This window comes from Mirounga leonina, unplaced genomic scaffold, assembly GCF_011800145.1.
Source record: "Mirounga leonina isolate KUSES-001 unplaced genomic scaffold, KU_Mleo_1.0 Mir_150, whole genome shotgun sequence".
Classification (NCBI taxonomy): domain Eukaryota; kingdom Metazoa; phylum Chordata; class Mammalia; order Carnivora; family Phocidae; genus Mirounga; species Mirounga leonina.
Genome location: NW_023270374.1, coordinates 32,160,749 through 32,173,292, shown reverse-complemented (window position 1 = coordinate 32,173,292; position 12,544 = coordinate 32,160,749). Strand labels below are relative to the sequence as shown.

Here is a 12,544-nt window from a genome sequence, read left to right as displayed (position 1 = left end):
TGATTCCCTTGCAAAAATTGTTACCTTATATTTCTTGATTTTAAGGCATTTGAGGGTAAACGAATAAAATAGCGTGAATGGTGAAACTAGCCAGTGGGCCTTTCATTTATAAATTCAGTACATGTATTTACCCAACCTATATATAGGTATTTACTGTATCATAGGCCCTGTCCTAGGCGTTGGCAACTCAAAGGTGAATCTGATGCAGTCCCTAGGCCCTCTGGAGGATTATTATTTTGTATTCTTCTCTTTGAGGACTGCCTTTATTATACTTGTCTGTGACATACAGCTTTGTCACCAATTCCTTTAGGAGTCTATTGAGCCTTTAAGATCTGATACTTGTATTTCATATCCAGGCAAATGAGTTTCCTGACTTTTATTTACCTCATTTTATTACTAGTCTGGGCTTATACTATGCCACTAATAAAGGGCTTCATTTGCAAATTTAGCATCTTAAGGAAAGGGTACCCATGAATCTCACTGTGCACATGTACTCCAGACTGGCAGTTTGGAAATTTTCTGTCCTCCAAACTGGTCATCTGTATGTAGAACAGTCTGAAATGACATCACTGCAGCTGGTACTCAGTGCTGATGATGGAAGCGAGCATCAGAATGGTAATAAAATATGATGCAATATAAGCACGAGATGATGGGTATTAAGAAGTTTGTATTTCAAAACGGTTGTCCTTTGATCTGAGGATTGATACTGTTTGCCAAGTAAACTAACAGGCTCTTCTCTGCTGTTTTCTTATTCATTCTGTCATGATTCTGACATCTCAGACCAGTCTTCCTAAAGCAGTGCCACTTTTTTACGTACAGGTAAGTAAGTACTTAGGTGTTAGGTGCTAGAAGTCAGTAGTTTTAACAGTGTGATGTTTGCTAATATGTTAATTTAAAATAGGTGACTACATCTATACCAATTTGTAGTTAGGTGAACCACACCTAATGTAGATGGTGTTAACAGATTTTAGTCTATTTGCTTAAATTTGCCTAAATTGACATTCTGCTTATTGCCCGCAGTTTCTGCTCTTCGTGCCCTACTGCCAGATTCGGAGAACCAGGCAAGAGATTCCTGTTGCCAGCCACCCACCTCGCCATTCAGCCAGTGTTGTCCGTGCTTGCTTTTGCCAGAACTTTTTACATGTGTCAGTAACACAGCATCTTGCTTTCCATATCCCCCCGCAGAGTGGTTCTGTGTTTATCACAGCACTCTCTTCCTTTTTAGATTTTGGGGAAGGGGGAATTGAGGGTGGTAGAGAATTGGAGAACTGTTTCATCTTTTAAAAATTCATAAAATCCTTTTCAATTTCTATTAAATTCTTAGAACCTAAGGGAAGGGCAGGAGATGCCACAGTTGAACAGCTTTTAGGGACTGAAGTTGCTGTGGACTCCATCAGGGTGCAGCCTCCTCCTGGTTTTGCAGCCGGCGATTTCATGTAGGATGTGCAAGTTAGGTGTCAGGATTTTTACCTTAAAACTGGAACGTAAGGAAGTTTATGTCGGATTCGGAATCCATTATTTGTCTTGTCTTTATATGACAGAAAAAAGCTCTTTGGAAATATCTTGGCACTTTATTTTACTTGAACACAGCAGAGTTGTAGAAGTAGTGGGAAAGCCCATCTTTTTAGTGTTAGGAATTCCAAAAATGTAGGTGATAGATATTTACAAATTGTAGATTGGTTTGCACTTGGGCTGGCTCTTCTGTTTCCTGTAGAATAAAGAATGCTGAGCCTGGATGATCATAAATATGTGATTTTCTTTTATTATTTTTCCCAAAGTAAAAACTCTGCTGAGGATTGTCTGTATTATAATTCTGTTAACGTGTTTACTTTGTTTTCCTGCTGTCTTGGATAGCTACCAGATAGACTTTATGCCTTACTATAAATTATTCCAAAACAATTTTTTGTAACAATTCAGGATTCAGATGGAAGGCATTGTGAAAATAAAGAATTTAAACAGAATTACTTACAGTTATATATCCCTGAAGATTTTATCTATGTTTATCATAAGAATTACTTCATGAAATATTTTGTTCCCTTGTTTGTAACGTTATCTGAAGGGTCCATCCATCTTCTCTAAAAATGTGCTTAGCAGGTTTTCTTGACAGATAGTTTTATCAAGCTGTTTTAATTGCTTCCTCTTCACCCGTGGATGGATCAAAACCATCCTCTGCTGTAGCCTGCTTTTTTTTTTTTCTTTTGCTATACGGGCTTTCTTTTTTTCCTTTTCTGGACTGTTGTACTTTATCTATGAAATATCCATCTAACCTCTGCCCACTGAGTACCCCAAATAGAACATCTCCAAATCCCGACCTCTCACTTACGCTATTTTCATTTGCCTTTCATTTGCTCAAGGTAGCTCGATGTAGTGCTGAGAGCTGAGTTGGAACCCCGGAAATCCAATTCTTGTGTTTTGGAATAATTGTGAGCCTTTGGGCAATCACACTCCTCTGACCCTTAGTTTCCTTATCTTAAGATAAAAGGATTGCATTGCCTGAGCTTTAAGTTCCCTCCCTGTTCCTTCAAACTTAGCCTGTCCAAAATAGAACTCATCCGTTTCTTCTCCCAAAAGGTGGTTTTTGTCACTATTCTGCAAATGAAGAAACTGAGACCCAGGGAGATTGAATAAATTGCACAAATCATACAATCCTTGTGTTCAGAACTTAGATATCTTCACTCCCTGGTCTACGGGTATTACTGTCCCCCCACAAAAAGGCATTAAAGTGTGACAAGTCAAAAGATCTTATGTTACTCGGTAAGGCCTGTTGAGAGTGAATGTGGAGTATTATTTGTTAAGCCCTTTGTCTTCCCCCATAAGGTTATAGCTTGAATTTTCAGGGTTCTGAACCCTGAGCTCTACTGTCAGGAGATTGGTTTCTTCAGTCCTGTGTTCACTGGTGGGATCATTCCTGATCTGGGTCAGTTGACATGATGGCGTATGGTCTAATGATAAAAAAGTACAGTCAGGTTTGACTTTGCAGTGTGATATTTGATACAGCTCTGGTAATGCCTGGCTTTCTTCTACTACTGACCTTAATAGTGATTCTTACTAAGTAAGTTGATTTTTATCACCAGATTAGGAATTAAAATGATTTTCTCTGATTGAGATAAGTCAGTGATTCGTAGAAAACAGCGCAGGTTTTAAAATGAGGTGCTTACTGGGGCACCTGGGTGCCTTAGTTGGTTAAGTGTCTGAGTCTTGGTTTCAGCTCAGGTCATGCTCATAGGATGGAGCCCTGTATCAGGCTACCCTGTCAGGGCAGAGTCTGCTGGAGAGTCTCTCTCCCTCCCCTTCTGCACCTCCTCTCTTTCTCCCCACTGCCCCTGCCCCTCCGCATGCATGGGTTCTCTCTCTCTCTTTCTCAAATAAATAAAATCTTAAAAAAAAAAAAAAAGTTTATGAGGTACTTATTATTTGTAGGAAGAAAACTTACACAAAAGATTTTCTTAGCACAATATACTTCATGTCTTAGCTGTGAATTAGATACTGATTTAATAAATAATGGTGATAATAAGTATATTGGGAAGCTAAGACTTCCATCTTCCATAACAAGAGGTTATCTGTTTTTGTAAGTAAAGTTTTATTGGAACACAGCCAGACCCATTCATTTGCATATTGTCTGTGGCTATTTTTGTGCTGCAATGGCAGAATTGAATTGTTGCAACAGAGATTATATGGCCTGCAGAGTGTAAAATATTTATTATCTGGCCTTTAAAAATATTTGCCACCTCGTATTCCATAGGACGAAGCCAATAGAATAATGTTTAAACTATATATTTTTAAGATTTATTTATTTATTTATTTGAGAAAGAGAACATGAACAGGAGGGAGAGAGAATCTCAAGCAGACTGCGCTGAGCGCTGAGCCTGACAGGGCTCGATCTCATGACCCTGAGATCATGACCTGAGCTGAAATCAAGAGTCGGACGCTTAACCGACTGAGCCACCCAGGTGCTCCTAGAATAATGTTTAAAATTGGAAAAATCGGGGCGCTTGGGTGGCTCAGTCAGTTAAGCACCTGCTTTCAGCTCGGGTCATGATCCCAGGGTTCTGGGCTTGGGTCCCACATCAGCCTTCCTGCTCAGTGGGGAGCCTGCTTCTCCCTCTCCCACTCCCCCTGCTTGTGCTCTCTCTCTGTCTGATAAATCTTTTAAAAATAAATAAATAGGGGTGCCTGGGTGGCTCAGTGGTTAAGCGGCTGCCTTCGGCTCAGGTCATGATTCCGGGGTCCTGGGATCAAGCCCCGCATTGGGCTCCCTGCTCATCGGAGGGCCTGCTTCTCCCTCTCCCTCTGCCTGCCACTCTGCCCACTTGTGCTCTCTCTCTATCTCTCTGTCAAATAAATAAATAAAATCTTTTAAAAAATAAAAAATTAAAAAATAAAATATAAATAAATAAATAAAATTGGAAAAAATCTAATAGTGGTATCAGCATATTTTGCGGCAATATTATGGAAAGGAGTAGAAGGAATGGCTAAAGATCAAATGATTTCCTCTGGGAAGAGTGAATCAGGAATGGGGATGAGTGGAGTCAGGGGAATACTACTTTTTTTTTTTTTTTTTTAAGATTTTATTTATTTGAGAGAGAGTGAGTGAGTGAGAGAGAGAGCACAAGCTGGGGGAGTGGCAGAGGGAGAGGGAGAATCAGGCTCCCCACTGAGCAGGGAACCTGACGCAGGGCTCGATCCCAGGACCCTGGGATCATGACCTGAGCTGAAGGCAGACGCTTAACTTACTGAGCCACCCAGGCACCCAGATGTTTTATTTTCAAGTAATCTGTACACCCAAAGTGGGACTTGAACTTACAACCCTGAGATCAAGAGTCACATGCTCTACCGACTGAGCCAGCCAATTCTCCAGGAATACTACTTTTTTGTGTTAAGCTTTAGGTTATTGAATTCTTTTTTTAAAAAGATTTTATTTATGGGTGCCTGGGTGGCTCAGTCGGTTAAGCGACTGCCTTCGGCTCAGGTCATGATCCTGGAGTCCCGGGATCGAGTCCCGCATCGGGCTCCCTGCTCGGCAGGGAGTCTGCTTCTCCCTCTGACCCTCCCCCTCTCATGCTCTCTGTCTCTCATTCTCTCTCTTGCAAATAAATAAAAAAATCTTAAAAAAAAAAAAAAGATCTTATTTATTTATTTTAGAGGGAGAGAGTGCGCCTGCCCAAATGGTGGAAGGGGAGAGAGAGAGAGAATCTCAAGCAGACCCCTGTTCAGCGTGGAGCCCAGCACAAGGCTTGCTCTAATAACCTTGAGATTGTGACTCACTCACTCATTCCACAGATAATCATTCAGAAGTCTAAATATCAAGCTTGATATGACAGAACAGAGTTCCTTCCCAGAGGATGCTTAGGCACTTAATAGCTGATGGCACCTGCAGACAGGGAAAACGGGAAGAGATGATATCATGGTGATAGAGTTACTATAATTTAGTGCTTTTCACAAGATGTTTTCAGGGTTTAGGGAAGTTAGGTTAGATGTCCCCAAGAACATGACACCAGAGCGGAGTTTTGAAGGATGAGACTGGAGAGGAAGGGCAATGGAAGGATTTTCCAGATGGAGATGGAGGCATAGGCTGAACAAAGAGGAGCTGGGCGAATAGGGCTGGTTTCAGAACGTGCAAGCGTTCAGAATAGTTGGATGGACGCGGGAAGATAGTATCAGAGCAGGAGACGAGCACCAGGGGCCAGATTGCTCATGCAGGGCCCTTTGTTGTGAGGAATTTGTATTTTTTTCTGAAGACACTACAGAGATACGATCTAATTTTCTTTATACTTTAGGAAAACATACTCTTGGTGCAATGAGGGATGGGATGAAGGTAGGAGGCATGAAGAATAAAGGCACTTAGGGGGTTATTTCAAGGTAAAAAAAAAAAAAAAAAGCCGAAAGAGTGGGAATAAATTAAAGTGGACTGGGGAAGAACCAAGGGATTCAGGAATTTTGAAGGAGTTAGGGGAAAGGGAAGGAGTTAAGGATGACTGAATTCTGGGCTGGGAGGCAGATTGTAGGGACATTAGCTTCTGATGGGGGTGCATAGGAGCAGGTGTATATGTGTGTGAAGGTAGTACGGAGTTTGATTTGGAAAGAGTTGCGAGTTTTTTGTGCGATCTGTGGAACACCTACTTGGAACTGGCCAGGATATGGTTGGCTGTGTCCATGTGGAAGTCAGGAAGAGGGCTTGGATTTGGGAATGTACAGTGGTCATGGTGTAGAGAGATGAAGTTTAGGAACTGAATAGAGAACTCAGCAAGCCAGTTACTAGCTAGTAACAGTGTTGAACCCTGGGGACACTGACATTTAATAGGCCTTATAATAGGAGAAGCCTAGGGAGGAAGCTGAGCTTTGGAAGCCTACAATCAGAGGGAAATCAGCAGAGCATGCCCTCCAAGAAACCAGTGAGATGAGAATTTTAAGAGGAGGAAGTGGTCCATGGTTTAAAATGCTGCAAGACAGAGTCTAAAAATGCCCATTGGATTTGGCTCCTAGGGAGTCATGGCTAAGAGCAGCTTAGGGAAGTCATATGGGAAGAGAAAATACAGGTGTGGGGGGGATTTGTTAGTATAGTTACTACTCTAGGATCAAGTTTATCCTGTCTCTTTGTCAAGGAGAGAACTGTAGAAAGAGAGGATTAGTGATAAGGAGCAGAAATGATTTTTCCGTTCAGCAAACGTTTATTGAGCACCTGTTACAAGCCAGGTGCTTGCTGTTCCAGACTCCGAGTACAGCATGAACAAAACAAGGCTCACATTTGTGTGCATATGTGCACCTGTCTCACGGGTAATACATTTGTAATCAACTAGACATAATGTCAGGTAGCAACTAACAAGTGCCAGAAAGAAAACTAAAGTAGGGTACGAAGATAGAGAGTCAGGGGGTGGGGGCAGTGGTGTGTTTCCTGTGGAGTGGTTAGGGAGGACGTCACTGACAAGGTGACATTTGAGGAGAGAGACCTGAATGAAATGAGGAAGAACTCACTGCGCAGGAATCCAGAGTCTGAGCTCAGGCTGAGAAGTGGGAGAGGATGGGTCGCACGTACTGAGGGAAGCGTTAGTTGTCCTCAAGAGAGAGTCACCTTGCTCTGACGTTGGAGGGAAGCTCATAAGGGCAGGCAACACCAGTGGCTGCTGTGTGGCTCGTGTTCACTGTGTGACAGACACTAGAGATTCTCATCCCTTGTAATTCTCCTGAGTCCCTATGAGGTAAGGATTGTCACCATTTTACAGGTGACAAAATAAAACTGGAAGAGATTTTACCTGGCTCATCATGAGTAGAGCCGGATTTGCACTGCTTTTTGGCACTTCACACTCTTGCTGTCGATTGCTCCAAGCCTAGTGACAGACAAATGTGTGCAGTTTGTGGAGGGTGGCAGAGTTGTGACGTGAGAAATTGAGGGGTGTCTCACCCGTTGGACCCTCTTTGAGCTCCCTTGGTAAGGGGTGCTTGGACAGGGCTGTAAGGAAGGTGGCATCACCCAAGACCTGTCTGCCTTTTTCATAAACTCTTCCCAAGTGAGTCGTTGCCCATGTTCCGTTCCTTTCCCTTCTAAAATCCCCACCCTTTAATAGTGTGGGATTGCCTTATTTGCGCCTGCGGTTGTCAAAGTGGTTCTTAGGAACCAGTCTCAGGGCTGAGGGTGGGCATAATTAGGTTGTAAAAATACATATTCACTGTGGAAACTTTGAGGTGTATCTGATTTTTAAAGTTGCTTCCCTTGTACTCTTTGCTCCAAAGGGCCTGATAAAGTTCAAGGGCTGGGAGCCTGTTACAGCAAAGGTCCTTGTTCTTCCTGCCATCAGATGTGTCTTGTGCTGTCCTTGCGAATGTAGGGACTGTGGTAGCAGTGTGCTGTATGTGCACTTGTCTGTGCGTCAAAACACATGTTCTTGAAGTGAAATAGACCCCTGGGACTGAGCAAGGATTGTTGGGATGGCAGAATTCTCAAGGTATAGTAAATATAAATAATTTGAATGAATGGTAGAATAGTGTATACCTGATGTTTTATTACTATTTTTTTTTCAAGTGTCCGTAACACAGCACAGAGGAACTTGGAAATGGCACAGTCCCTCTTGCAGAGTTTTTGAACTGGAGAGAGTAATAAAACAAAGTAACTTTCAAAATGTTACTGCTGAAACCTGGCACCCATTTTTCTTTATTTTTTTAAGATTTTATTTATTTATTTTGACAGAGAGAGAGATACAGCGAGAGAGGGAACATAAGCAGGGAGAGTGGGAGAGGGAGAAGCAGGCTTCCCGCTGAGCAGGGAGCCCAATGCGGGTCTCGATCCCAGGATCCTGGGATCATGACCTGAGACGAAGGCAGACGCTTAACAACTGAGCCACCCAGGTGCCCCCTGGCACCCATTTTTCTTAACAGAAGCATTGTTAGTTGGGTGAGTGTAAGAAGGAATGGGAATTTTTATATTTGCTTTTTACATTATTAGCAGCTTATCTCGTGAAGGTAATTAAATGCTACGTTCATGCATAAGCACTGAAACACAGTGAGGAAAGCAGGAGTCCCACCAGTTTTCTTATAATTCAGAAGTCATACGCATTCTTTCCCCCCCGTTGACGAATTTCCTGGTTTGCACACACAGGTGTTTTGGAATATGTCTGTATTCTCTAATTAAGTTGTGGGACCCTGAAGTTACTTTGTTCTTTATTGAGCCCAAAGGCTCTAATCGCAGCTTTTGAGTGATGGCTGCACAACAGAAGCTGTAAGACCATGTCTGGTATTGTGCAGAAGTACATGCTTTGGGTTATATTTGTCCATCCATTCCTGCTACATAAAACTTAGCCTTGCAAAAAGATTACGTAGTTTTAATTTTATTTTTTTTAAATGTGTGCCATAAAAGGGAGGTAAAAAAGTAGAGGTGACTTGAGGGAGTGCTTTGTAAATTATTAGATATTATTTGGAGAACTAAAAGTCAGTAAATGCTTATTGAACACCTACTGATGTTGTTGATGGTGTCTGCCATTTTGTAGGGTGGCGACATGCTGGTGTGTGGTGATCCATCACGGGGCTGTAAGTGATTTCACAATAATAACGTGAGGTTTGTCAAAACTCGCTTCTAGTGAACGAGAGCAATTATTATTTTTTTTTTTTTTGTAAAGATTTCATTTATTTACTTGACAAAGAGAGAGCGAGAGAGGGAACACAAGTGGGGGAGTGGGAGAGGGAGAAGCAGGCTTCCCGCTGAGCCGGGAGCCCGATGCGGGGCGGGATTCCAGGACCCTGGGATCATGACCTGAGCCGAAGGCAGATGCTTAACGACTGAGCCACCAGGCACCCCGAGAGCAATTTTCTTACAGAGTAACATCATTCCCACTCAGATTTCACACCCACGTTATCTCTGTCTTTCAGAGGATGGGTTGGGGTCACCTGTGCAGCATGAATATCCGTCAAGGTGCAGGTAGTGGTATCTTGCCTGTGAACAAACTGGCGGTGGGGAGATTTGGTTTAGAGTCCCTCACCACCTCTTTTTCTCCAAGCTTTCTCTTTGCTGGGTAATCCAGTTCAACCCATATTTGGGTGAGCCCACCTCTTCCCTAGTCTTTCCAGCTTGTGCTCTTCTTGCCTCTCTGATGTGCTCAGGTCCTGTGATGACACAGGCCCTACAGCTGGTGGGCCTGTGATCCTTGTGGCCCCCTCCATTGCCCGGGCTCTGCTGTGATAGGCATGTTCACACTGCCCACCTCCTCTTTGGGCTTCCTCCATGGCCCAGCTTTATTTCCTACTGGCTGATTTCTTGCGATGTATTCCTTAAAGTGGAATCGGCAGATAAAAGGACTCAACAGTTTATAGATCTAGTGGCACCTTGCCTGAGTGCTCTTCAGAAAGCTTGAAACAATTAGGGAAGTGCCATTAGCAATGATAAATTGGACCTGTTTTCCGCACGTTCCTGGCAGTGCGGTGGCCCTGCTTATGTGCATGTTAGTGTATCGTATTTAATCAGAAACTGTTCTTTGACGGCTCTGCTGCACTATACTTATTCTTTAGATATTAAAAAATAATTTTTATTGGCATTGGTGGGGTTTTCTATATTTTTTTAAATGATTGATTTTCATTTTGTTGGGCAGAATTTTGAGTACTTGTGTTCAATTATTGATAATATTCCTTTTTTATTAGCTGGAATTTATTTTTCCAGCTTCTTTCTTCATTTCAGAATGTGTGGCCATTTGTGATAGCTGAGAATGTTGGTTTTCTAGGGTCTGATAATTTGAAGTTGACAGTTAAGGGAGATAAACTTGTACTAACATAATTTACCTAGAACTGGTATTTATCATATTAGGGGTAAAATTCTTTTAACTGCCCTGAGTAAGAGCGCTTACCATTTCTCTGGAATTCATGGTTTTCTTGAAGTGAATACTTGTTCCATCAAATGCTGATCCTCACAACAATTCTTAGAATCATTTCCAAAGACAGTCTCTTCAGTAAATGGTGCTGGGAAAATAGGACAGCTGTCTACAGAAGAATGAAACTCGACCATTCTCTAACACCCTACACAAAGATAAACTCAAAATGGATGAAAGACCTCAATGTGAGACAGGAATCCATCAAAATCCTAGAGGAGAACATAGGCAGTAACCTCTTCGACATCAGCCACAGCAGCTTCTTTCAAGATACATCTCCAAAGGCAAGTGAAACAAAAGCAAAAATGAACTTTTGGGACTTCGTCAAGATACAAAGTTTCTGCACAGCAAAGGAAACAGCAAAACAGAGGCAACCCACAGAATGGGAGAAGATATTTGCAAATGACACTACAGACAAAGGGCTGGTATCCAAGATCTCTAAGGAACTTCTCAAACTCAACACCCAAAAAACAAATAATCAAGTCAAAAAAATGGGCAGAAGACACAAACAGACATTTCTCCAAAGAAGACATACAAATGGCTAACAGACACATGAAAGAATGCTCATCATCATTAGCCATCAGGGAAAATCAAATCAAAACCATATTGAAATACCACCTTACACCAGTTAGAATGGCAAAAATGGACAAGGCAAGAAACAAATGTTGGAGAGGTTGTGGAGAAAGGGTAACTCTCTTACACTGTTAGCGGGAATGCGAGTTGGTACAGCCATTTTGGGAAAACAGTGTGGAGGTTCCTCAAAAAATTAAAAATAGAGCTACCCTATGACCCAGCAATTGCACTACTTGGTATTTACCCCAAAGATACAGATGTAGTGAAAAGAAGGGCCATATGCACCCCAATGTTCATAGCAGCAATGTCCGCAATAGCCAAACTGGAAAGAGCCGAGATGCCCTTCAGCAGATGAATGGATAAAGAAGATGTGGGCCATAAATACAATGGGATATTACTCAGCCATCAGAAAGGATGAATACCCAACTTTTACATCAACATGGATGGGACTGGAGGAGATTATACTAAGTGAAATAAGTCAAGCAGAGAAAGCCAATTATCACATGGTTTCACTTATTTGTGGAACATAGGAACAGCATGGAGGACATTAGGAGAAGGAAGGGAAAAATGAAGGGGGGAAGATCGGAGGGAGAGACGAACCATGAAAGACTGTGGACTCTGAGAAACAAACTGAAGGTTTTAGAGGGGAGGGGGGTGGGGGAATGGGTTAGCCCGGTGATGGGTATTAAGGAGGGCACGTACTGCATGGAGCACTGGGTGTTATACGAAAACAATGAATCATGGAACATTAATCACAAACTAATGATGTACTGTATGGTGACTAACATAACATAGCATAACAAAACAAAACAAATAAAATAAAATAAGAATCATCATTTCCTAACTTTCCCTTTCCCTGATTTGGCCGATTCTTCTCTGCCCTCTTCCCTTTCTCCCTGACTCTGCCCACTTTGCAGCTTGTTAGCTCCTTGGATGCTATTTTGTTTGTGAACAGCAATATCCTCGTAGCATTTTATGGTTCTTCTTACAGGAAATCCCTTTGACTCTTGGAGGAAAAAGCCTAAGTGGACAGACATTAAACTGATAAACTGTAATTGTGGCCCCCAGAATGCTTGGAATCACAAATCTTTCATTTTTCTCAGTTTGCATCAAACATCATGAACTCACTTAAAAAACAATCCATCACACTTGAATCTTAAAGTTCTGCTTACTGCCTACACATCATGTTCATTGGGATATAAGAAAAAATTATGAACATAAGGATAATTATGTGCCTCCGGGATGGTTTCCTGAGGGAGTGTTGTTCTGTAGCTCTGTGGGATGTCCAGGAAATCAGAGTACATAATAAACATGAGGCAGTGTCTACATCGGGCTAGAACTGGAAGCTGAAATTCTGGGATCCCTCCCTTGTTTTTATATGAGGAAGGTGAGAGCTTTATTTATTTATTTATTTTTAAAGATTTTATTTATTTATTTGACAGAGAGATAGAGAGCACAAGTAGGCAGAGTGGCAGGCAGAGGGAGAGGGAGAAGCAGGCTCTCCGCTGGGCAGGGAGCCGGATGTGGGGCTCAATCCCAGGACCCCAGGATCATGACCTGAGCCGAAGGCAGACGCTTAACCGGCTGAGCCACCCAGGCACCCCGTGGTGAGAGCTTTAGACCTG

At 42.3% G+C, this 12,544-nt stretch overlaps 1 protein-coding gene across 1 annotated transcript in view; it reads left to right on the top strand.

Annotated features, from left to right (window-relative positions):
- The window catches only part of CHD6 (chromodomain helicase DNA binding protein 6), a 195,950-nt gene that overhangs the window by 38,313 nt on the left and 145,093 nt on the right, over nucleotides 1-12,544 (top strand). The gene's annotated exons all lie outside the window — the stretch shown is intronic.